At 36.2% G+C, this 11,959-nt stretch overlaps 1 protein-coding gene across 5 annotated transcripts in view; it reads right to left on the reverse strand.

The window, feature by feature from the left end:
• RABGAP1 (RAB GTPase activating protein 1) overlaps positions 1-11,959 on the reverse strand; it is a 154,046-nt gene that overhangs the window by 50,829 nt on the left and 91,258 nt on the right. The window lies entirely within an intron of this gene.

Here is an 11,959-nt window from a genome sequence, read left to right on the forward strand (position 1 = left end):
TAACATATGAAAAAAAGGCTTTTGTCTTCTAGCTCTTATACCTAAAACTGACATAAGAGACTTTGAAAATATGCTTTTTCTTTTAACTCATATGGAAGTGCTTTCTTGGATAAGGGTTGTTCAGTGGGCTTAAAACAGAAGTAACTGAGGCCCTTCATGCAGACAGAGAACAACATGCAGACAGAGAAATATATATAATGATCTTAAACACAAAAACAAAGTGAAGAAAATATCAACATGTGGCCCTTCTAGAAGTTATTCAAAGAAAAGGCATTTTCCCTAAATGCTAGTTGGATTCCAACATATATCTTAACCATAAGACCTTGTATATCAGTGGTGGCTCTTTCCCATCAGACTTGAGATTTATGATTGTGGCATATTTCCAACTTTGGGAGAGAGCCAAGGGACAAAATGTGTATTTGTCAGGTTTTCCTGTTTGGGACTTAGCGCCCTGTGGGGGATCTGCAATTTTAGTACATAATTCAGAAATCCACTGTATATTACCAACATCATAATTTATCTCACCCAAATGAAATTATAAAGGAGGTAAATCAGGCAGCAGGAAAAATGTTGACATATAATATAAATGACGCAGTAAGTGTTTTTGTTTTTTTTCTCCTGTGAATAATGTTAACCAGAACACTGTAGAGCTCAGTATGAAATACCTTTGCTAATCATCTTTTTCTTTTTTTAATCATTTCTCAGAAACAAAACCCATTTGGATTTCTCTATTTTTGTCTCATTTAGGAAAGTGCCCTTATATCTCAAGACAATTAGATAACTATACCAACGCCCAATGCTACTAATGTTTCTTTACTCTCTTTTTCCCTTCCAATAAAGAAAACTTACTATAAACATACACAACAAAAAGACAACCATGTACTATGGCAATGAACTGCCAGAGAATGTTATACAGAGCAGACTCAGAAAGAAGGCTCCAGTAATGTCTGCCAGATAAGCAAGTGCCTCTTACTTTAATACATACTTTAGCCCTTGTTAGCTGAACAATTATATACTTCTTATGTTAATTCTATCCCATACAGTATGACAGAAAATCAGATGACTTTTTCAGAAAAGATAGCTTTTTAATAAAATAATGTACTGCTATCACATTGTTTCAATCCAAATATGGCATTATAGTGCCATTCTAAAAATAAACTTAAGTCCCCTGTGAAATGCAGTCTTTTAGCTATGTTCATTTCCTTTTAGGGCTCAAGTTTCCCACAGGAAAATTATTCAATGTTTGGCAAAATGGTCCCAAATCATGTATAGATAAGGCATAAATGCTAACTGCACTGTCAACCTTTTCCTGCTTTGTTATTGTTGCTTCTTCTTCATAGTAATCCATCATGGAGAGGCCCAAGAAGCAGGAAATACTCATGAACTGTTACCTGACAAAAGTGAACACAAAAAAGTGTCATTTTGATTAAAAGCTGGGAGGGGAGGTAATCGATGAGTCAGCTAAATTTGAAATAGCAAAACTATGAAATACAAAGGCATATTCCAAACACTTGTTTCTGATAACTGTGATAATTTCCAAATACTTACTTCAATTATATTACTGAGTAAGATCATGTATCAAATGCCTTCTTTGTACAGCTTAATAAAGACTCTATTGTTTGACTTGCACTATTTGCTTAAAGGTTTTATAAAGCATTCTATGTCCAGAACCAAATCTTCTTAAAATCACCCATTCATGATATACCACACACATGATCAAGATACATTCCTCAAGCTATATTTTTATATAACCAAATAATCAAATTATGATTTCTAAGAAAATATTTGTATTTCATAATCCTTAACAAACACTCAGTTTTAAAGTTAGTTTCTTCTAAGCTAGAGAATTAAGTAGCAAAAATATATAGCAACTACAGAATAGCTAGATATATTAATATGACTTTACAACTCTACAGAGTTCCCAGCTCTTCTAACAGTTAACACAATTGAGAATCTGTGTTTGAATGATATTAATCACAGATACCTTCATCTGTGAACTACTGAACTGCATTCAGAAATCTAGGGGCGCCTGGGTGGCTCAGTGGGTTAAGCCGCTGCCTTCGGCTCAGGTCATGATCTCAGGGTCCTGGGATCGAGTCCCACATCGGGCTCTCTGCTCAGCAGGGAGCCTGCTTCCTCCTCTCTCTCTCTGCCTGCCTCTCTGCCTACTTGTGATCTCCCTCTGTCAAATAAATAAATAAAATATTAAAAAAAAGAAATCTAGAAGAGGTCTGCATTCATATACTTAACTCTCACACTATATGTTCTGGGTTTTGATATCTATTTTAGTTATATATTTTTATATAGCTTTCAGGCAAAAATAATGTTTCCTTGAGCCCCAATATATAAGAAAAATGTTTGAGATTTTAATATTTCCCTAAAAAATTAATCTTAAGAAACAATTACCAAGAAATATTTAAATGTTTAAAAGCTATCTTATTTCACCATTAATGTATAAAGTTGTAACTATATAGATCTTTTTTTATCAACCTAAAAACTCAAAACTTATCTGCACAAAGGTATAATACTAACCAAAGTCTATTAGCACTTTGTAGTAATGCCTTTCTACATAGGTGTAAGAGCCCTCCTGAAATTAAGTTTTTTAAATGTTTTTCTATTTAAAGTTCTTGGGAAACAGCACTTTTAAAAGATAGTGGACAAGCAGTGATCTTCAATTTTATTTAAGCAAAAACTTTGCCCTCTAATCTCAACAGCAGTACAAGTACTATAAATAGCCATGCAAGCTTTCTAGAACCACCCATGTCATGTATTTTCACTTACCCTAACAAACATTTCTGAGGTGGCTGCCAGTCATCAACAGAACTTTCGAACTAAGATTTTTTGAATCTTAATTGGTTTGGTTCAAAGTGCCAATGGAAAATATTTAATAACACACCAAAATCTGAGTACTTGTTTTCCTTTTTTCCCCAAACCTGCTAGCAACTCCCATTTTTTAAGCACTTGACAAATGTTGAACAATCCTTTGGGCTTATTTTGGGCTATGACTGAGCCTAAGGGAGGTGTAAGACTGGGCAGAGCTTGAGTCCCAGCTCCACAACTAATTAAGTCACCACTCTGGGTCTCCCTTTCCCCATCTGTGAAAGGAAGGGTTTAGATTGAGACCTCTAAGGGGTTTTCTAGCCTTGTGACTTTAGGATTCTATATTATGTAATTTACCTCTTCAAAAATCTTAAGTCCATCTCCGCTTCCTAATTAAAATCAAATCCCTAGCCATTTATTCCAGACTAGGTCGTCCCGATTTATCTATCTATCTTTCTTTCCTTTTAAAAAAGATTTTATTTATTTGAGAGAGAGAGCAAGTGAGTGCGTGCAGAAGTTAAGGGGAGCAGTAGAGGGAGACGGAGTGGACTCCCCGCTGAGCAGAGAGCCTGACGTGGGGCTCGATCCCAGGATCCCGAGATCATGACCTGAGCCAAAGGCGGACACTCAACTGACTAAGCCACACAGGCGCCCCCCCGACCCCCCCGCAATTTATCTTTCTGACCTTACTCTGCATTATACCTCAACTTGAAACCTCTGGTTCATCCACGCTGCTGTATTTACACAAGGAAGATAGCAGCACCTGTTAACATGTACTGAATGCTTACTATGGGCCAAGAGCTTCACATGCATTAGCTCATTTAATCCTAATACTTGCATGAAATAGTGCTATTAAGTAAGGCAACAGAGACTAAGGGATTTCATACCTTGCCGTAGGTTCACAGTTATTAACTGGCAGAGCTAGAATTCAAACTCAAGTCTGCCTCTCAAGCACATACTTTTCATCACTACATATTACATGTTCTATTTCTTCATTTTTTTTTTTAAGATTTTATATATTTATTTGACAGAGAGCTCACAAGTAGGCAGAGAGGCAGGCAGAGAAGAGAGGGGGAAGAAGGCTCCCTGCTTAGCAGAGAGGGGCTCGATCCCAGGATCCTGAGATCAGTTAACACAATTATCACAATTAACACATAAGTTAACACAACTTGAGCCAAAGGCAGAGGCTTAACCCACTAAAACCACCCAGCCCCCAACATGGTCTATTTCTTAAGTGCATAAATGACCCCTCTTCATTCAGAGCTCTTTGAAGCTTAAAACACCCCTTGCCATGATTTCATTTTTTCCCAGTACAACTCATTTTTGAATTTCAATGAAAGGGATACCTCTTCACCATTGCACTCCCAAATTTCCTTTCTACCTCTAACCTACTAAATAAAGCTTTTATTCTAAGCCTCAATGACTTGTTCCTTAATGAAGTACATCTAAATGCATGTACCTTAATGTCTAAGAATTGCACAGGAGTAATCCTCCAGTACAACATACTATAAAAGCAGGACAAAATACATAAAATACCAAGGTACTGATGGAGCAAATCATTATGGCAGTACTTGAGGGTTTATGATTTCTGCAAAAAAGGATGGGTCACTCCACATTCACCCAGGGCTTTCCTCTGGAGTACATTCCAGTTTGCAGCAAGCCCTGGAGGTTACTGGGAGATTCTGACCTCTGTGTGACAAAGAAATAATAGCAACAATTTTTTACTGAATTTCTATGCACAATTCTAATACTTAAAATGCATAGTGTCTGAATTTCACAATAATTCTAACAAAAAGGGGAGTAAGCCCATTTTATAGAATAGAGAACCAAGGGCTAGAGATTCCAAAATCCATGCTCTTTTCATTGCTTTCCTGTTTATCTTAGGAGAAAAGTGATCCAAGAATATAAACATAAAGATCTTTACATTAATGTAACATGCATCTGATCTTAAATCAACCCCTTTAGTGTTGGCATCATCATAACTCAAATAGCCAGAATAAGTACCTAAATTGTTTTAACTTCATTTCCAGTGCTCCGTAGGATACAACACACATCCTCGGTTCAAGGATGTTAACAATTCATGACGGTAACATAGTCTAAGTAGGAAGGGTTTCAATTACTACAAATATTATGTCATGAAGAAAAAGAACTTTTAAAAATGAAAAAGACTTTTGAGTCAGATTCTGCTCCCCAAGGGCCAATGAAGATAGAGACCCACAAATGGCCTTTTTAATTTTTTTATTTCTGGTCTAGCTATAAATAACTGATTTTGGCAATGGGGATTTCCCCAGTCTTTCTGGAAAAAAATTCATAAAGAAATCATGCTGTTTAATGCTGTAACTTCTGCTTTCTCCCCGAAATATTAATTTACTAATTCAACAGGTTTTTATTAAAAGCTGACAGACACAGAATTTAAAGCTTGACTTTGAAAAGACTTACTTTTGAATGTTGTTCAAAGCCAATACAATCGTTTTGTAACAAACCAATAAATCTTTCATTAAGTGATTTCTATTATGGTAATGTAACATAAAGATGTGCTTTTTACTCTGCAAAGGGCACTCTCGTGTCATATGTTGCTTTGATAATTGTACGTTACTTTATTAGTCTATTGTCTATAGATCTTTTAGGTTCCTTAAACTCTGCCCAGCTGGATACTTTCAGCAACCTTCTACAAGGGGTGGGCTGAGATAACACTACAGAGATCTTACTTTTCCCAGAACCTTGCCCATCTCATATACTGCCTTCTAAGGAAAGTCATCTAAACACATCTCCTTACCTATGAATACTGCATAGTACTTCGCGTTCCACTCATCATCTCATATTGCCACTTGCCATCTGATACTGTCTTGTACTATAGACACCTGCATACCAGTATACATATACTCATCAAACACACACACACTCACACACAGGCTTGTTTTCATGATTTCCTTCCCAGGATGTCAAAGAAGATGCTTTCAAGTCTGTTATCTTTCTTTGGTAAAAACCAAAATTAAAAAAATGTAAAAAGACCCAAACAGATACCTATGCATCATGATGATGTAGTAGATTGGAATCAAAAAGGTCTTACAGTCCCCAAAACAGTCTTCCACAATTGTAAAAGAGGGATAATATATCCCCTTTGCCTGTCTTCCTAGGAGGATAAGAATAGGAAGTTGCTCTATATAGGACCAGAGACAACAGAGTGCTATAAGGTTCTCATTTTCTACTTTAGTATGTTCTAAACCCATGCTTTATGGTTTCCCTCTACTTCTGCTGAAATTTCTTTGCCTTTTCCTAAACATGGTTTATGCTTCTTGTAAAAAATAATATACCTACTTATTTGGAAAGGTCACAGTACAAAGCTTACAAAGAAAAACAGCAGACCCTAGACCCCTCACTCCTCCCATCCTGCTCCCTGCTCCCCAGAAGCAACCAATTCTTCCTTTCCTTTTTCTTTTTTCTTGGCTGATTTCTTTCTTCCTATTTCTAAATATAATAATACATATCTAAATATAATTATATATATATACATATATAAATAATATATTTAAATTGCTATTTTCTGTGTGTGTGTGTGTGTTCAGACTTTCTAGTATGGAAGATGATACTGTACCCGATATAGTCCCCAAACTCACCACCTGCCACACGCACTTCTCTTCCTTGACTCTCAATGTAATTTTGCTACAATTTTTAGTTAAATCAATATTGCTCATAGCTAAATCACAGAATATATCATAACTAGACTTCCTTTCCTAATTTTCCATTTTGTCTGCACAGTTACTAATTGCTCCATTTTTCTCAATATTCTATGTATATCTATCACCAATTCTTCCCCAAATTGTAAATGAATTCCTGGGGCATCTGGGCAGTTCAGTCAGCTAAGCGTCTGACTCTTGATTTCAGCTCAGTTCATGATCTCAGGGTTGTGAGATCAAGCCCCTCTTTGGGTTCTGCACTGGGCATGGAGCCTGTTTAGGATTCTCTCTCTCCCTCTCTTCCCTTCTTCACACACACACCTCTCTCTCAATAAATAAATTTTAAAATTAAAAAAAAAAATAAATAGAAGTGTAAATTCCTCTCAGTTATTTTTTTCTAAAGACATACTTCCTAGTGTCCTCCTTCCTTCTACTCCAACTTGGATAAGTTGCTGTCTAGGTCTACTGCACAGCTAATACCCCACGGCTTTCCTTCTCCATCATCATGGGAATTCTCTTCCCCTCCGTCCTGTGCTGGGAGCCCCCGCTTCCTGGTTTGTCTATCTTCCACTTTTTAAATTTCAACCATTGTTGTGGGGAAGCATATCTTTTGGTAACTCACTGAGAAAGGATGTAAGGCAGGTAAATATTTTTGAGACCCTGCATATCTCAAAATGGGTTTTTACGCTTACACTTGAAAGAAAGTTTGACTGGGTATAGAATTCGAGGTTTAAAAAAAAACCAAAAAAACAACACTTGTCAAAAATTCAAAGTTATTCCCAGTTATCTCCTTGCTTCAATGTGGCAGGAAGTCCAGTGCTATTTAGATCTCTGTACTTAGCATGTTCCCACTCTCCCATTCTTACTCCAGACCAAGGAGCTATTAAGATTTTCCTTTATCCCTGGTGTTCTGAGATTTTATGATTTACCATCATAGAGTCTTTTTCATACACCAACCTGGTCCTTTTCATTATGGAAACTCATATCCTTCAGTTCTAAAAATTTTTCTTCTGATATTTCTCTGAGAATTTCCTCATTTCCTCCCCAGCCTCCATTCTGTTTCTGAAAATCATGTTAGCCAGATACTGGGCCTCCTCTATTGCATCTCTGTCTTGTTTTTAATTGTATTATCATCTTTTGTTTCATTATCCAGCCTACTTTAATTTTACCTTCCAACTTTTCTGATTTAAAAAATACCTGATCAGAGGCACCTGGGTGGCTCAGTGGGTTAAGCCTCTGTCTTCAGATCTGGTCATGATCTCAGGGTCCTGGGATAGAGCCCCACATCAGGCTCTCCGCTCGGCGGGGAGCCTACTTCCCTTTCTCTCTCTGCCTGCCTCTCTGCCTACTTGTGATCTCTGTCAAATAAATAAATAAAATCTTAAAAAATAATAATAATAAAATTAAAAATGCCTGATTATACTTTAAATCTCAAGAGCTCTTTCTTATTCTCTTCCTGTTCATTTTTTTAAAAAAATGGCAACCTACTCTCTTTTCACAGATGTAAAAGCTTCTCTGAAAATATATTTGGAAAATATACTGGATTTACTTTTAAAAGTTTTGTGACTTGCATCGTTTCTATTTCCTCCGATTTTTGTTTGTTTTGTTTTGTTTGGGCCTGTGTATTATGTAAGATGCCTTTCTCAAAAGACCAGTGATCTTTGGCTAACTGTAAAAGAGGAGTAAATACGCTAATTGGAAATACACTGTCTGTATGGATAGGTGGGATTGGCTGATTGACAGGCATCAACTTAAAGTGACTTGGGCAGGTAACATGACTGGTTTGGGGACCCTCAAGTATCAGTCCCTTATCTTCTGGTTAGAAGATTTAAAGGTGACTGAGAGCATTTTAGAAGCACAGAAGGAAAAGAAAACTGATTATTTAATACACAGACTTTTTTTTTACAAGAACGGAATCACGTGATTCTTCTTTATAACTCTGCCAATTAACTGCAATGACTGGCATATAGCACAGCTTGCTACATAAGGGCTTCTTAACTGTTTCTTAAGCTTTTCCTAAAGCCACTGTTATTTCATAATAGAATTTTCCACACTTCCAAGCCGTATCACCTAAAGCACATCCCTCCAAACTGATGACTGACAGCATGTTAAAAAAAGAAAGGAAGACAAAACTAGAAAACTGGTAAAGACTGAAAGACAAAGAAAAACCACAGAATTAGTCACCAAGCTAGGCTCTACCTCCTCTTTCCTTGTGACTGATTTTTATGGCATACCTTATCTGGAATCAGAGCCAAGAAGGTGCCATTATCCAAGTACATATTCCTTATCCAGGCCAGGAGAAACTGGCAGTTTGACAGCACCACCATAAGTTCCCTTGGCCCATGCTACAGGGTTTCCAGGAGTGGGAGCTGGCATACAGAGAACGCACATTCCCACACTGGTCTTTTGGTCCTAAAAAGATATCTTTTATCATTTAGAATTAAGAATAGCCTTGAGCAAAGAGAAGACTGCTTGCTTATAGGCTCTGACCCACCTTTTGAACACCACTGCTCTATAATGACTAGAAGTAATATCAGTGATTAGAAGTAATAATAAGAAAGAATCATTCATTAATTCTGTAGAGTTGACCAGAACTTAGGCTCTGAGCCAGGTCCCATGTTAGATTTTGGGGATAAAGAGCTGAAGTGATACTACACTGTTCTTGCCTTCAGAGACTTTACAGACAAGTAAAGGAAGTAAATGAAAATAGTTTTATACTGAATTTAATGCTACTGTTGTTTTCAGAAGGTGGAGGGTTTATCATGCCTCTCTTCCCAAATTTGGGATTGCTAACCCACACCGAGCTTCTAAGACCTTAATGTGGGGGAGATACCATATCCTTATGTGGACTTCTTCAGATGTGAAACCATGGTAAATACAAATAATAGTACTTATGTGAAGTGCTTTGCAATGAAAACACATCACAAAGTTAAATCCATATCTAATTCAATTGTCAAAGTAACCCTATGAGGGATGAGGAGATTATCTCCTTTTATAGAAGAAATTAAGTGCTGGGTGCCTGGGTGGCTCAGTCGTTAAACATCTGCCTTTGGCTCAGGTCATGATCCCAGGGACCTGGGATTGAGCCCAGCATTGGACTCCCTCCCTGTTCAGCGGGTAGCCTGCTTTTCCCTCTCCCACTCCCCATGCTTGTGTTCTCTCTCTCGCTGGGTCCATCTCTGTCAAATAAATTAATAAAATCTTAAAAAAAAAAAAAAAGAAGAAATTAAGTGCTCAGAGAAGTGACTTGCCCTTAGAAAACTAGTTAATTTGAAACAGAAACCTACATATTTTATTTTCAGTTCAAAGTTCCTTTTAATCTTATCATGATGCACTCTTCACCCAAATTTTGAAGAAAAGCCTAATGATTCATTTGCAACTATAAGAAATGACTAGGATAATGCCAAGATCTGCAGAATGTATTAATAATGTGTACATTTAATATAAAATAATTAGGTTTCCTTCAACCTGAAATGGAAAAATTATACGAAAACAACACAGAGAGCAATTTGTGAAGACTTTAAAAAATCATAAATGCCACAATTCTCCCATTCTTAATCTTACCATAATTTGCTCATATAACAATAAATTCTGGTTTGCCAATAATTTATTTCACAAGTCTTCTATGGTACAAAAACACAGTGAAATTAAAACATTTCCCACAAAGCCACTGCACAGATTTTTCAATCAAACCTGAAAGGCTGAGGAAACACTCCCAGAAACCACTCTGCTGTCTGGGAACTTGTAACCCTGTTACTTCAATTTCAAGTTCAAAGAGTGGACAATGCATTTATAGTACAAAAATTCAAGTTTTCCCAATCTTTAAAAACACTAAGACCATTATTCAAGTAAAAAGGAAAAGCCCTTAAAAAGGCTCAAAAAGAAATCCATCAAGCAATAACGCTTAAAGAAAACCCTTTCCAAAATGGAATGTGGGAGTGCGCAGATCCATGAACAATTTAAATATCCTTTCTGGTGTAAGACAGTTCTTTCATTAAAGTAGACCACTTGTCTTTTTGTAACTGCTTTTCTGTTCTAAGAGAAAAACAAAACATATCTCCTCTGAAATCATGTACAACTAATTTACAAACATAACAATTAGTTATTGTCTTATCTGAACATTTACTATGAAACAATTTCAACACAATCACCAAAAGCTTATGCTTCCTCTGCTATCAGCCGTATACCATATATAGTTAAATGCACTGTCTTGCCAAGGCCCAAGGTAATTGAATCTAAAAATATACTTTTCTTTTTTTTTCATTCTGAACTAGCCAGATTGGTATTTAAACCAAACGCAATCAAATGCTGCAATAAATTTGTCAGAATGAAAAGGTTATTTAAATACAAACTGTTCAAATGTATCACACACAAAAAAAGACTTAGTGATTACATCCAGGCTCATCCCCCAACATGTACACACATAAGAAAATAAAAATTAAAAAACAAAACAAAATTAAAAAACAGTAAAGACACTGAAGGTGAGAAAAGAACTAATAACTAAAAGAAAAGGCAGACCTTATATAGTCCAATAAAGACAAGATAAACAGGAAAAACATCTGATATTAAGCAAGTATCAGCTGGGGGAGTGGGAGAATTTTTCTTTAAAATTATACATACTTAGTTTCTACTTTGGTTTTAGGCAGAGACAGTGACAGATTTTAACGTGAAAAAGTATTTCTAATAACATCTAAATTTGGTACTTGGACAAAAAAAATGTAAAAATCTGTTAACAAAAGCTCTTATTAAAAGAGTTGAGTCATTAAAAAATCAGCTTGAAGGGTGCCTGGGTGGCCCAGTGGGTTAAAGTCTCTGCCTTCAGCTGGGACCGAGGCCTACATCAGGTTCTCTGCTCAACGGGGGGCCTGCTTCCCTTCCTCTCTCTCTGCCTACTTGTGATCTCTGTCTGTCAAATAAATAAATAAAATCTTAAAAGAAATATCAGCTTGATTAGCCACTTCCAGAAAATCAAACAGATATTTTCTCTTTTCCATAAAATTTCCTAAGATCTGTACCAAAGGGTTTTCTCTTTTCTCACAAGATGGAACTCCATTGCAGGAAAAAATTAAAAGGGCTCAGCATCTGCAAAAGTAAAAATCCACTGATTTAACATCAGTTTTCTATGTATTAAAAAAAAATCTTTGAGATTCTCATTTTGCTAAACTAAAAACTCACAAGCAAATGCAAATCTGAACAGGTTACATTCTCCAACACGTATGAAAAGGGAACTTTGGTTTTTTTTAGATCTGTGCCCCATAAATAAAAGAGAAATGTACAGAACCATTTTTCAGAATCCAAGAGAAAAGGTTTTCCAATTCAAATGGCAATTTAACAGCCATTCATTGTTAAAATAACTTACAATTTTAATGAGTTCTAAATATTGAAACAGCTTAGAATCTAGTTTTCTAATAGTAAATATAAAGAACAAGCAAGCAAGCTTTTGGGAAGAATTCAGAATCTGA

Source organism: Mustela nigripes, chromosome 9, assembly GCF_022355385.1.
Source record: "Mustela nigripes isolate SB6536 chromosome 9, MUSNIG.SB6536, whole genome shotgun sequence".
Taxonomy (NCBI): Eukaryota; Metazoa; Chordata; class Mammalia; order Carnivora; family Mustelidae; genus Mustela; species Mustela nigripes.